Source organism: Corythoichthys intestinalis, chromosome 2 (assembly GCF_030265065.1).
Source record: "Corythoichthys intestinalis isolate RoL2023-P3 chromosome 2, ASM3026506v1, whole genome shotgun sequence".
Lineage (NCBI taxonomy): Eukaryota > Metazoa > Chordata > Actinopteri > Syngnathiformes > Syngnathidae > Corythoichthys > Corythoichthys intestinalis.
The window spans coordinates 75,554,404-75,572,879 of NC_080396.1; the positions used below are offsets into that span (position 1 = coordinate 75,554,404).

Below are 18,476 nucleotides of genomic sequence, written 5' to 3' on the forward strand. Positions count from 1 at the left end.
GTTGGCAGGACTCAAACCTGCGAGGGGAGACCCCAATGGATTTCTAATCCATCGCCTTAACCACTCGGCCACAACAACTGCCAGTGTTCTGTGGAATGCTAATCTTAGCATTCAAAAATAAACCCATTGAAGGAGTAGTTATGATTTTGGGTTCCAGAAAACAAGCCTTGCAGTCAAGAATGCCTTAACCGCTCAGCCACAACTACCGGGTTCCCGAGAACAAGCCTTGCACGACAGATTGAAAAAGGATTTGATGTCAATTGGGAGAACACAAGTAATGATGCTAACATGAGCAGCCATGCTTGTACCTAACAATAGATAGCAATGAATGTCCGTTGTTGGCAGGACTCGAACCTGCGAGGGGAGACCCCAATGGATTTCTAATCCATCGCCTTAACCACTCGGCCACAACAACTGCCACTGTTGTGTGGAATGCTAATCATAGCATTCAAAAATAAACCCATTGAAGGAATAGGTATGATTTTCGGTTCCAGAAAACAAGCCTTGCAGTCAAGAATGCCTTAACCGCTCAGCCACAACTACCGGGTTCCCGAGAACAAGCCTTGCAGGACAGATTGAAGAAAGATTTGATGTCAATTGGCAGAACACTAGTAATGACGCTCACACGAGCAGCCATGCTTGTACCTAACAATAGATAGTAACGAACGTCCGTTGTTGGCAGGACTCGAACCTGCGAGGGGAGACCCCAATGGATTTCAAGTCCATCGCCTTAACCACTCGGCCACAACAACTGCCAGGGGTCTGTGGAATGCTAATCTTAGCATTAAAAAACAAACCCATTGACGGAGTCGGTATGATTTTGGGTTCCAGAAAACAAGCCTGGCAGTCAAGAATGCATTAACCACTCAGCCAAAACTACTGGGTTCCTGAGAACAAGCCTTGCAGGAAAGATTGAAGAAGGATTTGATGTCAATTGGGAGAACACAAGTAATGATGCTTACATTAGGAGCCATGCTTGTACCTAAAAATAGATAGCAATGAACGTCCGTTGTTGGCAGGACTCGAACCTGCGAGGGGAGACCCCAATGGATTTCTAATCCATCGCCTTAACCACTCGGCCACAACAACTGCCACTGTTGTGTGGCATGCTAATCTTAGCATTAAAAATAACCCCATTGAAGGCAGAGGCATGATTTTGAGTTCCAGATAACAAGCCTTGCAGTCAAGAATGCCTTAACCGCTCAGCCACAACTACCGGGTTCCCGAGAACAAGCCTTGCACGACAGATTGAAGAAGGATTTGATGTCAATTGGCGTGAGACAAGTAATTATGCTAACAATAGCAGCCATACTTGTACCTAACAACAGATAGTAACGAACGTCCGTTGTTGGCAGGACTCGAACCTGCGAGGGGAGACCCCAATGGATTTCTAATCCATCGCCTTAACCACTCGGCCACAACAACTGCCACTGTTGTGTGGAATGCTAATCATAGCATTAAAAAATAACCCCATTGAAGGCAGAGGCATGATTTTGAGTTCCAGATAAAAAGCCTTGCAGTTAAAAACACCTTAACCGCTCGGTCACAACTACTGGGTTCCTGAGAACAAGCCTTGCAGGCAAGATTGAAGAAGGATTTGATGTCAGTTGGCAGAAGACAAGTAATAATGCTAACAGTAGTGGCCATGCTTGTACCTAACAATAGATAGTAACGAACGTCCGTTGTTGGCAGGACTCGAACCTGTGAGGGGAGACCTCAAAGGATTTGTAGTTCACCGCCTTAACCACTCGGCCACAAAAACTGCCAGTGGGGTGTGGAATGCTAATCTTAGTATTCAATAATAACCCCATTGAAGGAGTAGGTATGATTTTGGGTTCCAGAAAACAAGCCTGGCAGTCAAGAACGCCTTAAACACTCAGCCGCAACTACTGGGTTCCTGAGAACAAGCCTTGCAGGACAGATTGAAAAAGGATTTGATGTCAATTGGCATAAGACAAGGAATTATGCTAACAATAGCAGCCATGCTTGTACCTAACAATAGATAGCAACGAACGTCCGTTGTTGGCAGGACTCGAACCTGCGAGGAGAGACCCCAATGGATTTCTAATCCATCGCCTTAACCACTTGGCCACAACAACTGCCACTATTGCGTGGAATGCTAATCTTAGCATTCAAAAATAAACCCATTGAAGGAATAGGTATGATTTTCGGTTCCAGAAAACAAGCCTTGCAGTCAAGAATGCCTTTACCGCTCAGCCACAACTACCGGGTTCCCGAGAACAAGCCTTGCACGACAGATTGAAGAAGGATTTGATGTCAATTGGCATGAGACAACTAATTATGCTAACAATAGCAGCCATACTTGTACCTAACAACAGATAGTAACGAACGTCCGTTGTTGGCAGGACTCGAACCTGCGAGGGGAGACCCCAATGGATTTCTAATCCATCGCCTTAACCACTCGGCCACAACAACTGCCAGTGGTCTGTGGAATGTTAAACTTAGCATTCAATAATAAACCCATTGAAGGAATAGGTATGATTTTGGGTTCCAGAAAACAAGCCTTGCAGTCAAGAATGCCTTAACCGCTCAGCCACAACTACTGGGTTCCTGAGAACAAGCCTTGCAGGACAGATTGAAGAAAGATTTGATGTCAATTGGCAGAACACTAGTAATGATGCTAACATGAGCAGCCATGCTTGTACCTAACAATAGATAGCAACAAACGTCCGTTGTTGGCAGGACTCGAACCTGCGAGGGGAGACCCCAATGGATTTCTAATCCATCGCCTTAACCACTCGGCCACAACAACTGCCACTGTTGTGTGGAATGCTAATCATAGCATTCAAAAATAAACCCATTGAAGGAATAGGTATGATTTTCGGTTCCAGAAAACAAGCCTTGCAGTCAAGAATGCCTTAACCGCTCAGCCACAACTACCGGGTTCCCGAGAACAAGCCTTGCAGGACAGATTGAAGAAAGATTTGATGTCAATTGGCAGAACACTAGTAATGACGCTCACACGAGCAGCCATGCTTGTACCTAACAATAGATAGCAACGACTGTCCGTTGTTGGCAGGACTCCAACCTGTGAGGGGAGACTCCAATAGATTTGTAGTCTATCGCCTTTACTACTCGGCCACAACAACTGCCAGTGGTGTGTGGAATGTTAAACTTAGCATTCAATAATAAACCCATTGAAGGAATAGGTATGATTTTGGTTTCAGAAAACAAGCCTGGCAGTCAAGAATGCATTAACCACTCAGCCAAAACTACTGGGTTCCTGAGAACAAGCCTTGCAGGACAGATTGAAGAAAGATTTGATGTCAATTGGCAGAACACTAGTAATGACGCTCACACGAGCAGCCATGCTTGTACCTAACAATAGATAGTAACGAACGTCCGTTGTTGGCAGGACTCGAACCTGCGAGGGGAGACCCCAATGGATTTCAAGTCCATCGCCTTAACCACTCGGCCACAACAACTGCCAGGGGTCTGTGGAATGCTAATCTTAGCATTAAAAAATAAACCCATTGACGGAGTCGGTATGATTTTGGGTTCCAGAAAACAAGCCTGGCAGTCAAGAATGCATTAACCACTCAGCCAAAACTACTGGGTTCCTGAGAACAAGCCTTGCAGGACAGATTGAAGAAGGATTTGATGTCAATTGGGAGAACACAAGTAATGATGCTTACATTAGGAGCCATGCTTGTACCTAAAAATAGATAGCAATGAACGTCCGTTGTTGGCAGGACTCGAACCTGCGAGGGGAGACCCCAATGGATTTCTAATCCATCGCCTTAACCACTCGGCCACAACAACTGCCACTGTTGTGTGGCATGCTAATCTTAGCATTAAAAATAACCCCATTGAAGGCAGAGGCATGATTTTGAGTTCCAGATAACAAGCCTTGCAGTTAAGAACACCTTAACCGCTCGGTCACAACTACTGGGTTCCTGAGAACAAGCCTTGCAGGCAAGATTGAAGAAGGATTTGATGTCAGTTGGCAGAAGACAAGTAATAATGCTAACAGTAGTGGCCATGCTTGTACCTAACAATAGATAGTAACGAACGTCCGTTGTTGGCAGGACTCGAACCTGTGAGGGGAGACCTCAAAGGATTTGTAGTTCACCGCCTTAACCACTCGGCCACAAAAACTGCCAGTGGGGTGTGGAATGCTAATCTTAGTATTCAATAATAAACCTATTGAAGGAATAGGTATGATTTTGGTTTCAGAAAACAAGCCTGGCAGTGAAGAATGCATTAACCACTCAGCCAAAACTACTGGGTTCCTGAGAACAAGCCTTGCAGGACAGATTGAAGAAAGATTTGATGTCAATTGGCAGAACACTAGTAATGATGCTAACATGAGGAGCCATGCTTGTACCTAACAATAGATAGTAACGAACGTCCGTTGTTGGCAGGACTCGAACCTGCGAGGAGAGACCCCAATGGATTTCAAGTCCATCGCCTTAACCACTCGGCCACAACAACTGCCACTATTGTGTGGAATGCTAATCTTAGCATTCAAAAATAAACCCATTGAAGGAATAGGTATGATTTTCGGTTCCAGAAAACAAGCCTTGCAGTCAAGAATGCCTTAACCGCTCAGCCACAACTACCGGGTTCCCGAGAACAAGCCTTGCACGACAGATTGAAGAAGGATTTGATGTCAATTGGCATGAGACAAGTAATTATGCTAACAATAGCAGCCATACTTGTACCTAACAACAGATAGTAACGAACGTCCGTTGTTGGCAGGACTCGAACCTGCAAGGGGAGACCCCAATGGATTTCTAATCCATCGCCTTAACCACTCGGCCACAACAACTGCCACTGTTGTGTGGAATGCTAATCATAGCATTAAAAAATAACCCCATTGAAGGCAGAGGCATGATTTTGAGTTCCAGATAACAAGCCTTGCAGTTAAAAACACCTTAACCGCTCGGTCACAACTACTGGGTTCCTGAGAACAAGCCTTGCAGGACAGATTGAAGAAAGATTTGATGTCAATTGGCAGAACACTAGTAATGATGCTAACATGAGCAGCCATGCTTGTACCTAACAATAGATAGCAACGAACGTCCGTTGTTGGCAGGACTCGAACCTGCGAGGAGAGACCCCAATGGATTTCTAATCCATCGCCTTAACCACTCGGCCACAACAACTGCCACTATTGCGTGGAATGCTAATCTTAGCATTCAAAAATAAACCCATTGAAGGAATAGGTATGATTTTCGGTTCCAGAAAACAAGCCTTGCAGTCAAGAATGCCTTTACCGCTCAGCCACAACTACCGGGTTCCCGAGAACAAGCCTTGCACGACAGATTGAAGAAGGATTTGATGTCAATTGGCATGAGACAAGTAGTTATGCTAACAATAGCAGCCATACTTGTACCTAACAACAGATAGTAACGAACGTCCGTTGTTGGCAGGACTCGAACCTGCGAGGGGAGACCCCAATGGATTTCTAATCCATCGCCTTAACCACTCGGCCACAACAACTGCCAGTGGTCTGTGGAATGTTAAACTTAGCATTCAATAATAAACCCATTGAAGGAATAGGTATGATTTTGGGTTCCAGAAAACAAGCCTTGCAGTCAAGAATGCATTAACAACTCAGCCAAAACTACTGGGTTCCTGAGAACAAGCTTTGCACGACAGATTGAAGAAGGATTTGATGTCAATTAGCAGAACACTAGTAATGATGCTAACATTAGCAGCCATGCTTGTACCTAACAATAGATAGTAACGAACGTCCGTTGTTGGCAGGGCTTGAACCTGCGAGGGGAGACCCCAATCAATTTCAAGTCCATCGCCTTGACAACTCAGCCACAACAACTGCCACGGTTGTGTGGAATGCTAATCTTAGCATTTAAAAATAAACCCATTGAAAGAGTAGTTATGATTTTGGGTTCCAGAAAACAAGCCTTGCAGTCTAGAATGTCAACCGCTCAGCCACAACTACTGGGTTCCTGAGAGCAAGCCTTGCACGACAGATTGAAAAAGGATTTGATGTCAATTGGGAGAACACAAGTAATGATGCTTACATTAGGAGCCATGCTTGTACCTAAAAATAGATAGCAATGAACATCCGTTGTTGGCAGGGCTCGAACCTGCGAGGGGAGACCCCAATGGATTTCTAATCCATCGCCTTAACCACTCGGCCACAACAACTGCCACTGTTGTGTGGAATGCTAATCATAGCATTCAAAAATAAACCCATTGAAGGAATAGGTATGATTTTCGGTTCCAGAAAACAAGCCTTGCAGTCAAGAATGCCTTAACCGCTCAGCCACAACTACCGGGTTCCCGAGAACAAGCCTTGCAGGACAGATTGAAGAAAGATTTGATGTCAATTGGCAGAACACTAGTAATGACGCTCACACGAGCAGCCATGCTTGTACCTAACAATAGATAGCAACGACTGTCCGTTGTTGGCAGGACTCCAACCTGTGAGGGGAGACTCCAATAGATTTGTAGTCTATCGCCTTTACTACTCGGCCACAACAACTGCCAGTGGTGTGTGGAATGTTAAACTTAGCATTCAATAATAAACCCATTGAAGGAATAGGTATGATTTTGGTTTCAGAAAACAAGCCTGGCAGTCAAGAATGCATTAACCACTCAGCCAAAACTACTGGGTTCCTGAGAACAAGCCTTGCAGGACAGATTGAAGAAAGATTTGATGTCAATTGGCAGAACACTAGTAATGACGCTCACACGAGCAGCCATGCTTGTACCTAACAATAGATAGTAACGAACGTCCGTTGTTGGCAGGACTCGAACCTGCGAGGGGAGACCCCAATGGATTTCAAGTCCATCGCCTTAACCACTCGGCCACAACAACTGCCAGGGGTCTGTGGAATGCTAATCTTAGCATTAAAAAATAAACCCATTGACGGAGTCGGTATGATTTTGGGTTCCAGAAAACAAGCCTGGCAGTCAAGAATGCATTAACCACTCAGCCAAAACTACTGGGTTCCTGAGAACAAGCCTTGCAGGACAGATTGAAGAAGGATTTGATGTCAATTGGGAGAACACAAGTAATGATGCTTACATTAGGAGCCATGCTTGTACCTAAAAATAGATAGCAATGAACGTCCGTTGTTGGCAGGACTCGAACCTGCGAGGGGAGACCCCAATGGATTTCTAATCCATCGCCTTAACCACTCGGCCACAACAACTGCCACTGTTGTGTGGCATGCTAATCTTAGCATTAAAAATAACCCCATTGAAGGCAGAGGCATGATTTTGAGTTCCAGATAACAAGCCTTGCAGTTAAGAACACCTTAACCGCTCGGTCACAACTACTGGGTTCCTGAGAACAAGCCTTGCAGGCAAGATTGAAGAAGGATTTGATGTCAGTTGGCAGAAGACAAGTAATAATGCTAACAGTAGTGGCCATGCTTGTACCTAACAATAGATAGTAACGAACGTCCGTTGTTGGCAGGACTCGAACCTGTGAGGGGAGACCTCAAAGGATTTGTAGTTCACCGCCTTAACCACTCGGCCACAAAAACTGCCAGTGGGGTGTGGAATGCTAATCTTAGTATTCAATAATAAACCTATTGAAGGAATAGGTATGATTTTGGTTTCAGAAAACAAGCCTGGCAGTGAAGAATGCATTAACCACTCAGCCAAAACTACTGGGTTCCTGAGAACAAGCCTTGCAGGACAGATTGAAGAAAGATTTGATGTCAATTGGCAGAACACTAGTAATGATGCTAACATGAGGAGCCATGCTTGTACCTAACAATAGATAGTAACGAACGTCCGTTGTTGGCAGGACTCGAACCTGCGAGGAGAGACCCCAATGGATTTCAAGTCCATCGCCTTAACCACTCGGCCACAACAACTGCCACTATTGTGTGGAATGCTAATCTTAGCATTCAAAAATAAACCCATTGAAGGAATAGGTATGATTTTCGGTTCCAGAAAACAAGCCTTGCAGTCAAGAATGCCTTAACCGCTCAGCCACAACTACCGGGTTCCCGAGAACAAGCCTTGCACGACAGATTGAAGAAGGATTTGATGTCAATTGGCATGAGACAAGTAATTATGCTAACAATAGCAGCCATACTTGTACCTAACAACAGATAGTAACGAACGTCCGTTGTTGGCAGGACTCGAACCTGCAAGGGGAGACCCCAATGGATTTCTAATCCATCGCCTTAACCACTCGGCCACAACAACTGCCACTGTTGTGTGGAATGCTAATCATAGCATTAAAAAATAACCCCATTGAAGGCAGAGGCATGATTTTGAGTTCCAGATAACAAGCCTTGCAGTTAAAAACACCTTAACCGCTCGGTCACAACTACTGGGTTCCTGAGAACAAGCCTTGCAGGACAGATTGAAGAAAGATTTGATGTCAATTGGCAGAACACTAGTAATGATGCTAACATGAGCAGCCATGCTTGTACCTAACAATAGATAGCAACGAACGTCCGTTGTTGGCAGGACTCGAACCTGCGAGGAGAGACCCCAATGGATTTCTAATCCATCGCCTTAACCACTCGGCCACAACAACTGCCACTATTGCGTGGAATGCTAATCTTAGCATTCAAAAATAAACCCATTGAAGGAATAGGTATGATTTTCGGTTCCAGAAAACAAGCCTTGCAGTCAAGAATGCCTTTACCGCTCAGCCACAACTACCGGGTTCCCGAGAACAAGCCTTGCACGACAGATTGAAGAAGGATTTGATGTCAATTGGCATGAGACAAGTAGTTATGCTAACAATAGCAGCCATACTTGTACCTAACAACAGATAGTAACGAACGTCCGTTGTTGGCAGGACTCGAACCTGCGAGGGGAGACCCCAATGGATTTCTAATCCATCGCCTTAACCACTCGGCCACAACAACTGCCAGTGGTCTGTGGAATGTTAAACTTAGCATTCAATAATAAACCCATTGAAGGAATAGGTATGATTTTGGGTTCCAGAAAACAAGCCTTGCAGTCAAGAATGCATTAACAACTCAGCCAAAACTACTGGGTTCCTGAGAACAAGCTTTGCACGACAGATTGAAGAAGGATTTGATGTCAATTAGCAGAACACTAGTAATGATGCTAACATTAGCAGCCATGCTTGTACCTAACAATAGATAGTAACGAACGTCCGTTGTTGGCAGGGCTTGAACCTGCGAGGGGAGACCCCAATCAATTTCAAGTCCATCGCCTTGACAACTCAGCCACAACAACTGCCACGGTTGTGTGGAATGCTAATCTTAGCATTTAAAAATAAACCCATTGAAAGAGTAGTTATGATTTTGGGTTCCAGAAAACAAGCCTTGCAGTCTAGAATGTCAACCGCTCAGCCACAACTACTGGGTTCCTGAGAGCAAGCCTTGCACGACAGATTGAAAAAGGATTTGATGTCAATTGGGAGAACACAAGTAATGATGCTTACATTAGGAGCCATGCTTGTACCTAAAAATAGATAGCAATGAACATCCGTTGTTGGCAGGGCTCGAACCTGCGAGGGGAGACCCCAATAGATTTCTAATCCATCGCCTTAACCACTCTGCCACAACAACTGCCACTGTTGTGTGGAATGCTAACCTTAGCATTAAAAAATAACCCCATTGAAGGCAGAGACATGATTTTGAATTCCAGATAACAAGCCTTGCAGTTAAGAACACCTTAACCGCTCGGTCACAACTACTGGGTTCCAGAAAACAAGCCTTGCAGGCAAGATTGAAGAAGGATTTGATGTCAGTTGGCAGAAGACAAGTAATAATGCTAACAGTAGTGGCCATGCTTGTACCTAACAATAGATAGTAACGAACGTCCGTTGTTGGCAGGACTCGAACCTGTGAGGGGAGACCTCAAAGGATTTGTAGTTCACCGCCTTAACCACTCCGCCACAAAAACTGCCAGTGGGGTGTGGAATGCTAATCTTAGTATTCAATAATAACCCCATTGAAGGAGTAGGTATGATTTTGGGTTCCAGAAAACAAGCCTGGCAGTCAAGAACGCCTTTAACACTCAGCCGCAACTACTGGGTTCCTGAGAACAAGCCTTGCAGGACAGATTGAAAAAGGATTTGATGTCAATTGGCATAAGACAAGTAATTATGCTAACAATAGCAGCCATGCTTGTACCTAACAATAGATAGCAACGACTGTCCGTTGTTGGCAGGACTCCAACCTGTGAGGGGAGACTCCAATAGATTTGTAGTCTATCGCCTTTACTACTCGGCCACAACAACTGCCAGTGGTGTGTGGAATGTTAAACTTAGCATTCAATAATAAACCCATTGAAGTAGTAGGTATGATTTTGGTTCCAGAAAACAAGCCTGGCAGTCAAGAATGCCTTAAACACTCAGCCGCAACTACTGGGTTCCTGAGAACAAGCCTTGCAGGACAGATTGAAAAAGGATTTGATGTCAATTGGCAGAACACTAGTAATGACGCTCACACGAGCAGCCATGCTTGTACCTAACAATAGTTAGTAACGAACGTCCGTTGTTGGCAGGACTCGAACCTGCGAGGGGAGACCCCAATGGATTTCAAGTCCATTGCCTTAACCACTCGGCCACAACAACTGCCAGTGGTCTGTGGAATGCTAATCTTAGCATTAAAAAATAAACCCATTGAAGGAGTAGTTATGATTTTGGTTTCCAGAAAACAAGCCTGGCAGTCAAGAATGTCTTAACCGCTCAGCCACAACTTCTGGGTTCCTGAGAACAAGCCTTGCAGGACAGATTGAAGAAGGATTTGATGTCAATTGGCAGAACACAAGTAATGATGCTAACATTAGCAGCCATGCTTGTACCTAACAATAGATAGCAACGACTGTCCGTTGTTGGCAGGACTCCAACCTGTGAGGGGAGACTCCAATAGATTTGTAGTCTATCGCCTTTACTACTCGGCCACAACAACTGCCAGTGGTGTGTTGGATGCTAAACTTAGCATTCAATAATAAACCCATTGAAGGAGTAGTTATGATTTTGGGTTCCAGAAAACAAGCCTTGCAGTCAAGAACACCTTAACCACTCAGCCACAACTACTGGGTTCCTGAGAACAAGCTTTGCACGACAGATTGAAGAAGGATTTGATGTCAATTGGCAGAACACTAGTAATGATGCTAACATTAGCAGCCATGCTTGTACCTAACAATAGATAGTAACGAACGTCCGTTGTTGGCAGGACTCGAACCTGCGAAGGGAGAGCCCAATCGATTTCAAGTCCATCACCTTAACCACTCAGCCACAAAAACTGCCACCACTGTGTGGAATGCTAATCTTAGTATTCAATAATAACCCCATTGAAGGAGTAGGTCTGATTTTGGGTTCCAGAAAACAAGCCTTGCAGTCAAGAATGCCTTAACCGCTCAGCCACAACTACTGGGTTCCCGAGAACAAGCCTTGCACGACAGATTGAAAAAGGATTTGATGTCAATTGGGAGAACACAAGTAATGATGCTTACATTAGGAGCCATGCTTGTACCTAAAAATAGATAGCAATGAACATCCGTTGTTGGCAGGACTCAAACCTGCGAGGGGAGACCCCAATGGATTTCTAATCCATCGCCTTAACCACTCGGCCACAACAACTGCCACTGTTGTGTGGAATGCTAATCATAGCATTAAAAAATAACCCCATTGAAGGCAGAGGCATGATTTTGAGTTCCAGATAACAAGCCTTGCAGTTAAAAACACCTTAACCGCTCGGTCACAACTACTGGGTTCCTGAGAACAAGCCTTGCAGGCAAGATTGAAGAAGGATTTGATGTCAGTTGGCAGAAGACAAGTAATAATGCTAACAGTAGTGGCCATGCTTGTACCTAACAATAGATAGTAACGAACGTCCGTTCTTGTCAGGACTCGAACCTGTGAGGGGAGACCTCAAAGGATTTGTAGTTCACCGCCTTAACCACTCGGCCACAAAAACTGCCAGTGGGGTGTGGAATGCTAATCTTAGTATTCAATAATAACCCCATTGAAGGAGTAGGTATGATTTTGGGTTCCAGAAAACAAGCCTGGCAGTCAAGAACGCCTTAAACACTCAGCCGCAACTACTGGGTTCCTGAGAACAAGCCTTGCAGGACAGATTGAAAAAGGATTTGATGTCAATTGGCATAAGACAAGTAATTATGCTAACAATAGCAGCCATGCTTGTACCTAACAATAGATAGCAACGAACGTCCGTTGTTGGCAGGACTCAAACCTGCGAGGAGAGACCCCAATGGATTTCTAATCCATCGCCTTAACCACTCGGCCACAACAACTGCCACTATTGTGTGGAATGCTAATCTTAGCATTCAAAAATAAACCCATTGAAGGAATAGGTATGATTTTCGGTTCCAGAAAACAAGCCTTGCAGTCAAGAATGCCTTTACCGCTCAGCCACAACTACCGGGTTCCCGAGAACAAGCCTTGCACGACAGATTGAAGAAGGATTTGATGTCAATTGGCATGAGACAAGTAATTATGCTAACAATAGCAGCCATACTTGTACCTAACAACAGATAGTAACGAACGTCCGTTGTTAGCAGGACTCGAACCTTCGAGGGGAGACCCCAATGGATTTCTAATCCATCGCCTTAACCACTCGGCCACAACAACTGCCAGTGGTCTGTGGAATGTTAAACTTAGCATTCAATAATAAACCCATTGAAGGAATAGGTATGATTTGCGGTTCCAGAAAACAAGCCTTGCAGTCAAGAATGCCTTAACCGCTCAGCCACAACTACTGGGTTCCTGAGAACAAGCCTTGCAGGACAGATTGAAGAAAGATTTGATGTCAATTGGCAGAACACTAGTAATGATGCTAACATGAGCAGCCATGCTTGTACCTAACAATAGATAGCAACGAACGTCCGTTATTGGCAGGACTCGAACCTGCGAGGGGAGACCCCAATGGATTTCAAGTCCATCGCCTTAACCACTCGGCCACATCAACTGCCAGTGGTCTGTGGAATGCTAATCTTAGCATTAAAAAATAAACCCATTGACGGAGTCGGTATGATTTTGGGTTCCAGAAAACAAGCCTGGCAGTCAAGAATGCATTAACAACTCAGCCAAAACTACTGGGTTCCTGAGAACAAGCTTTGCACGACAGATTGAAGAAGGATTTGATGTCAATTGGCAGAACACTAGTAATGATGCTAACATTAGCAGCCATGCTTGTACCTAACAATAGATAGTAACGAACGTCCGTTGTTGGCAGGGCTTGAACCTGCGAGGGGAGACCCCAATCAATTTCAAGTTCATCGCCTTGACAACTCAGCCACAACAACTGCCACGGTTGTGTGGAATGCTAATCTTAGCATTTAAAAATAAACCCATTGAAAGAGTAGTTATGATTTTGGGTTCCAGAAAACAAGCCTTGCAGTCTAGAATGTCAACCGCTCAGCCACAACTACTGGGTTCCTGAGAGCAAGCCTTGCACGACAGATTGAAAAAGGATTTGATGTCAATTGGGAGAACACAAGTAATGATGCTTACATTAGGAGCCATGCTTGTACCTAAAAATAGATAGCAATGAACATCCGTTGTTGGCAGGGCTCGAACCTGCGAGGGGAGACCCCAATAGATTTCTAATCCATCGCCTTAACCACTCGGCCACAACAACTGCCACTGTTGTGTGGAATGCTAACCTTAGCATTAAAAAATAACCCCATTGAAGGCAGAGGCATGATTTTGAGTTCCAGATAACAAGCCTTGCAGTTAAGAACACCTTAACCGCTCGGTCACAACTACTGGGTTCCAGAAAACAAGCCTTGCAGGCAAGATTGAAGAAGGATTTGATGTCAGTTGGCAGAAGACAAGTAATAATGCTAACAGTAGTGGCCATGCTTGTACCTAACAATAGATAATAACGAACGTCCGTTGTTGGCAGGACTCGAACCTGTGAGGGGAGACCTCAAAGGATTTGTAGTTCACCGCCTTAACCACTCCGCCACAAAAACTGCCAGTGGGGTGTGGAATGCTAATCTTAGTATTCAATAATAACCCCATTGAAGGAGTAGGTATGATTTTGGGTTCCAGAAAACAAGCCTGGCAGTCAAGAACGCCTTTAACACTCAGCCGCAACTACTGGGTTCCTGAGAACAAGCCTTGCAGGACAGATTGAAAAAGGATTTGATGTCAATTGGCATAAGACAAGTAATTATGCTAACAATAGCAGCCATGCTTGTACCTAACAATAGATAGCAACGACTGTCCGTTGTTGGCAGGACTCCAACCTGTGAGGGGAGACTCCAATAGATTTGTAGTCTATCGCCTTTACTACTCGGCCACAACAACTGCCAGTGGTGTGTGGAATGTTAAACTTAGCATTCAATAATAAACCCATTGAAGTAGTAGGTATGATTTTGGTTCCAGAAAACAAGCCTGGCAGTCAAGAATGCCTTAAACACTCAGCCGCAACTACTGGGTTCCTGAGAACAAGCCTTGCAGGACAGATTGAAAAAGGATTTGATGTCAATTGGCAGAACACTAGTAATGACGCTCACACGAGCAGCCATGCTTGTACCTAACAATAGTTAGTAACGAACGTCCGTTGTTGGCAGGACTCGAACCTGCGAGGGGAGACCCCAATGGATTTCAAGTCCATTGCCTTAACCACTCGGCCACAACAACTGCCAGTGGTCTGTGGAATGCTAATCTTAGCATTAAAAAATAAACCCATTGAAGGAGTAGTTATGATTTTGGTTTCCAGAAAACAAGCCTGGCAGTCAAGAATGTCTTAACCGCTCAGCCACAACTTCTGGGTTCCTGAGAACAAGCCTTGCAGGACAGATTGAAGAAGGATTTGATGTCAATTGGCAGAACACAAGTAATGATGCTAACATTAGCAGCCATGCTTGTACCTAACAATAGATAGCAACGACTGTCCGTTGTTGGCAGGACTCCAACCTGTGAGGGGAGACTCCAATAGATTTGTAGTCTATCGCCTTTACTACTCGGCCACAACAACTGCCAGTGGTGTGTTGGATGCTAAACTTAGCATTCAATAATAAACCCATTGAAGGAGTAGTTATGATTTTGGGTTCCAGAAAACAAGCCTTGCAGTCAAGAACACCTTAACCACTCAGCCACAACTACTGGGTTCCTGAGAACAAGCTTTGCACGACAGATTGAAGAAGGATTTGATGTCAATTGGCAGAACACTAGTAATGATGCTAACATTAGCAGCCATGCTTGTACCTAACAATAGATAGTAACGAACGTCCGTTGTTGGCAGGACTCGAACCTGCGAAGGGAGACCCCAATCGATTTCAAGTCCATCACCTTAACCACTCAGCCACAAAAACTGCCACCACTGTGTGGAATACTAATCTTAGTATTCAATAATAACCCCATTGAAGGAGTAGGTCTGATTTTGGGTTCCAGAAAACAAGCCTTGCAGTCAAGAATGCCTTAACCGCTCAGCCACAACTACTGGGTTCCCGAGAACAAGCCTTGCACGACAGATTGAAAAAGGATTTGATGTCAATTGGGAGAACACAAGTAATGATGCTTACATTAGGAGCCATGCTTGTACCTAAAAATAGATAGCAATGAACATCCGTTGTTGGCAGGACTCGAACCTGCGAGGGGAGACCCCAATGGATTTCTAATCCATCGCCTTAACCACTCGGCCACAACAACTGCCACTGTTGTGTGGAATGCTAATCATAGCATTAAAAAATAACCCCATTGAAGGCAGAGGCATGATTTTGAGTTCCAGATAAAAAGCCTTGCAGTTAAAAACACCTTAACCGCTCGGTCACAACTACTGGGTTCCTGAGAACAAGCCTTGCAGGCAAGATTGAAGAAGGATTTGATGTCAGTTGGCAGAAGACAAGTAATAATGCTAACAGTAGTGGCCATGCTTGTACCTAACAATAGATAGTAACGAACGTCCGTTGTTGGCAGGACTCGAACCTGTGAGGGGAGACCCCAATCAATTTCAAGTTCATCGCCTTGACAACTCAGCCACAACAACTGCCACGGTTGTGTGGAATGCTAATCTTAGCATTTAAAAATAAACCCATTGAAAGAGTAGGTATGATTTTGGGTTCCAGAAAACAAGCCTGGCAGTCAAGAATGCCTTAACCGCTCAGCCACAACTACCGGGTTCCCGAGAACAAGCCTTGCACGACAGATTGAAGAAGGATTTGATGTCAATTGGCGTGAGACAAGTAATTATGCTAACAATAGCAGCCATACTTGTACCTAACAACAGATAGTAACGAACGTCCGTTGTTGGCAGGACTCGAACCTGCGAGGGGAGACCCCAATGGATTTCAAGTCCATTGCCTTAACCACTCGGCCACAACAACTGCCAGTGGTCTGTGGAATGCTAATCTTAGTATTCAATAATAACCCCATTGAAGGAGTAGGTATGATTTTGGGTTCCAGAAAACAAGCCTGGCAGTCAAGAATGCCTTAACCGCTCAGCCACAACTACCGGGCTCCTGAGAATAAGCCTTGCAAGACAGATTGAAGAAGGATTTGATGTCAATTGGCAGAACACTAGTAATGATGCTAACATGAGCAGCCATGCTTGTACCTAACAATAGATAGTAACGAATGTCCGTTGTTGGCAGGACTCGAACCTGCGAGGGGAGACCCCAATGGATTTCAAGTCCATCGCCTTAACCACTCGGCCACAACAACTGCCACTACTGTGTGGAATGCTAATCTTAGCATTCAAAAATAAACCCATTGAAGGAGTAGGTATGATTTTGGGTTCCAGAAAACAAGCCTTGCAGTCAAGAATGCCTTAACCGCTCAGCCACAACTACCGGGTTCCCGATAACAAGCCTTGCACGACAGATTGAAGAAGGATTTGATGTCAATTGGCAGAAGACAAGTAATGATGCTAACAATAGCAGCTATGCTTGTACCTAACAACAAATAGCAACGAACGTCCGTTGTTGGCAGGACTCAAACCTGCGAGGGGAGACCCCAATGGATTTCTAATCCATCGCCTTAACCACTCGGCCACAACAACTGCCAGTGTTCTGTGGAATGCTAATCTTAGCATTCAAAAATAAACCCATTGAAGGAGTAGTTATGATTTTGGGTTCCAGAAAACAAGCCTTGCAGTCAAGAATGCCTTAACCGCTCAGCCACAACTACCGGGTTCCCGAGAACAAGCCTTGCACGACAGATTGAAAAAGGATTTGATGTCAATTGGGAGAACACAAGTAATGATGCTAACATGAGCAGCCATGCTTGTACCTAACAATAGATAGCAATGAATGTCCGTTGTTGGCAGGACTCGAACCTGCGAGGGGAGACCCCAATGGATTTCTAATCCATCGCCTTAACCACTCGGCCACAACAACTGCCACTGTTGTGTGGAATGCTAATCATAGCATTCAAAAATAAACCCATTGAAGGAATAGGTATGATTTTCGGTTCCAGAAAACAAGCCTTGCAGTCAAGAATGCCTTAACCGCTCAGCCACAACTACCGGGTTCCCGAGAACAAGCCTTGCAGGACAGATTGAAGAAAGATTTGATGTCAATTGGCAGAACACTAGTAATGACGCTCACACGAGCAGCCATGCTTGTACCTAACAATAGATAGTAACGAACGTCCGTTGTTGGCAGGACTCGAACCTGCGAGGGGAGACCCCAATGGATTTCAAGTCCATCGCCTTAACCACTCGGCCACAACAACTGCCAGGGGTCTGTGGAATGCTAATCTTAGCATTAAAAAACAAACCCATTGACGGAGTCGGTATGATTTTGGGTTCCAGAAAACAAGCCTGGCAGTCAAGAATGCATTAACCACTCAGCCAAAACTACTGGGTTCCTGAGAACAAGCCTTGCAGGAAAGATTGAAGAAGGATTTGATGTCAATTGGGAGAACACAAGTAATGATGCTTACATTAGGAGCCATGCTTGTACCTAAAAATAGATAGCAATGAACGTCCGTTGTTGGCAGGACTCGAACCTGCGAGGGGAGACCCCAATGGATTTCTAATCCATCGCCTTAACCACTCGGCCACAACAACTGCCACTGTTGTGTGGCATGCTAATCTTAGCATTAAAAATAACCCCATTGAAGGCAGAGGCATGATTTTGAGTTCCAGATAACAAGCCTTGCAGTCAAGAATGCCTTAACCGCTCAGCCACAACTACCGGGTTCCCGAGAACAAGCCTTGCACGACAGATTGAAGAAGGATTTGATGTCAATTGGCGTGAGACAAGTAATTATGCTAACAATAGCAGCCATACTTGTACCTAACAACAGATAGTAACGAACGTCCGTTGTTGGCAGGACTCGAACCTGCGAGGGGAGACCCCAATGGATTTCTAATCCATCGCCTTAACCACTCGGCCACAACAACTGCCACTGTTGTGTGGAATGCTAATCATAGCATTAAAAAATAACCCCATTGAAGGCAGAGGCATGATTTTGAGTTCCAGATAAAAAGCCTTGCAGTTAAAAACACCTTAACCGCTCGGTCACAACTACTGGGTTCCTGAGAACAAGCCTTGCAGGCAAGATTGAAGAAGGATTTGATGTCAGTTGGCAGAAGACAAGTAATAATGCTAACAGTAGT

At 44.7% G+C, this 18,476-nt stretch overlaps 1 protein-coding gene and 27 non-coding genes across 30 annotated transcripts in view; all 28 read right to left on the bottom strand.

Moving 5' to 3' along the window:
- The window catches only part of cfap74 (cilia and flagella associated protein 74), a 344,912-nt gene that overhangs the window by 83,746 nt on the left and 242,690 nt on the right, over nucleotides 1-18,476 (bottom strand). The window lies entirely within an intron of this gene.
- On the bottom strand, nucleotides 334-415 carry trnas-aga (transfer RNA serine (anticodon AGA)). Its single transcript has one exon. It is a non-coding gene; the product is annotated as a tRNA-Ser (tRNA).
- On the bottom strand, nucleotides 671-752 carry trnas-uga (transfer RNA serine (anticodon UGA)). The gene has a single exon. It is a non-coding gene; the product is annotated as a tRNA-Ser (tRNA).
- trnas-aga (transfer RNA serine (anticodon AGA)) lies at nucleotides 1,008-1,089 on the bottom strand. Its single transcript has one exon. It is a non-coding gene; the product is annotated as a tRNA-Ser (tRNA).
- Nucleotides 1,344-1,425, bottom strand: trnas-aga (transfer RNA serine (anticodon AGA)). Its single transcript has one exon. It is a non-coding gene; the product is annotated as a tRNA-Ser (tRNA).
- On the bottom strand, nucleotides 2,355-2,436 carry trnas-aga (transfer RNA serine (anticodon AGA)). Its single transcript has one exon. It is a non-coding gene; the product is annotated as a tRNA-Ser (tRNA).
- Nucleotides 2,692-2,773, bottom strand: trnas-aga (transfer RNA serine (anticodon AGA)). The gene has a single exon. It is a non-coding gene; the product is annotated as a tRNA-Ser (tRNA).
- trnas-uga (transfer RNA serine (anticodon UGA)) lies at nucleotides 3,365-3,446 on the bottom strand. The gene has a single exon. It is a non-coding gene; the product is annotated as a tRNA-Ser (tRNA).
- Nucleotides 3,702-3,783, bottom strand: trnas-aga (transfer RNA serine (anticodon AGA)). Its single transcript has one exon. It is a non-coding gene; the product is annotated as a tRNA-Ser (tRNA).
- On the bottom strand, nucleotides 4,374-4,455 carry trnas-uga (transfer RNA serine (anticodon UGA)). Its single transcript has one exon. It is a non-coding gene; the product is annotated as a tRNA-Ser (tRNA).
- On the bottom strand, nucleotides 4,711-4,792 carry trnas-aga (transfer RNA serine (anticodon AGA)). Its single transcript has one exon. It is a non-coding gene; the product is annotated as a tRNA-Ser (tRNA).
- On the bottom strand, nucleotides 5,385-5,466 carry trnas-aga (transfer RNA serine (anticodon AGA)). The gene has a single exon. It is a non-coding gene; the product is annotated as a tRNA-Ser (tRNA).
- Nucleotides 6,057-6,138, bottom strand: trnas-aga (transfer RNA serine (anticodon AGA)). The gene has a single exon. It is a non-coding gene; the product is annotated as a tRNA-Ser (tRNA).
- On the bottom strand, nucleotides 6,730-6,811 carry trnas-uga (transfer RNA serine (anticodon UGA)). Its single transcript has one exon. It is a non-coding gene; the product is annotated as a tRNA-Ser (tRNA).
- Nucleotides 7,067-7,148, bottom strand: trnas-aga (transfer RNA serine (anticodon AGA)). The gene has a single exon. It is a non-coding gene; the product is annotated as a tRNA-Ser (tRNA).
- Nucleotides 7,739-7,820, bottom strand: trnas-uga (transfer RNA serine (anticodon UGA)). Its single transcript has one exon. It is a non-coding gene; the product is annotated as a tRNA-Ser (tRNA).
- Nucleotides 8,076-8,157, bottom strand: trnas-aga (transfer RNA serine (anticodon AGA)). Its single transcript has one exon. It is a non-coding gene; the product is annotated as a tRNA-Ser (tRNA).
- On the bottom strand, nucleotides 8,750-8,831 carry trnas-aga (transfer RNA serine (anticodon AGA)). Its single transcript has one exon. It is a non-coding gene; the product is annotated as a tRNA-Ser (tRNA).
- On the bottom strand, nucleotides 10,432-10,513 carry trnas-uga (transfer RNA serine (anticodon UGA)). The gene has a single exon. It is a non-coding gene; the product is annotated as a tRNA-Ser (tRNA).
- Nucleotides 12,791-12,872, bottom strand: trnas-uga (transfer RNA serine (anticodon UGA)). The gene has a single exon. It is a non-coding gene; the product is annotated as a tRNA-Ser (tRNA).
- trnas-uga (transfer RNA serine (anticodon UGA)) lies at nucleotides 14,473-14,554 on the bottom strand. The gene has a single exon. It is a non-coding gene; the product is annotated as a tRNA-Ser (tRNA).
- trnas-aga (transfer RNA serine (anticodon AGA)) lies at nucleotides 15,484-15,565 on the bottom strand. Its single transcript has one exon. It is a non-coding gene; the product is annotated as a tRNA-Ser (tRNA).
- On the bottom strand, nucleotides 16,158-16,239 carry trnas-uga (transfer RNA serine (anticodon UGA)). Its single transcript has one exon. It is a non-coding gene; the product is annotated as a tRNA-Ser (tRNA).
- On the bottom strand, nucleotides 16,495-16,576 carry trnas-uga (transfer RNA serine (anticodon UGA)). The gene has a single exon. It is a non-coding gene; the product is annotated as a tRNA-Ser (tRNA).
- trnas-aga (transfer RNA serine (anticodon AGA)) lies at nucleotides 17,169-17,250 on the bottom strand. Its single transcript has one exon. It is a non-coding gene; the product is annotated as a tRNA-Ser (tRNA).
- On the bottom strand, nucleotides 17,506-17,587 carry trnas-uga (transfer RNA serine (anticodon UGA)). Its single transcript has one exon. It is a non-coding gene; the product is annotated as a tRNA-Ser (tRNA).
- Nucleotides 17,843-17,924, bottom strand: trnas-aga (transfer RNA serine (anticodon AGA)). Its single transcript has one exon. It is a non-coding gene; the product is annotated as a tRNA-Ser (tRNA).
- On the bottom strand, nucleotides 18,179-18,260 carry trnas-aga (transfer RNA serine (anticodon AGA)). The gene has a single exon. It is a non-coding gene; the product is annotated as a tRNA-Ser (tRNA).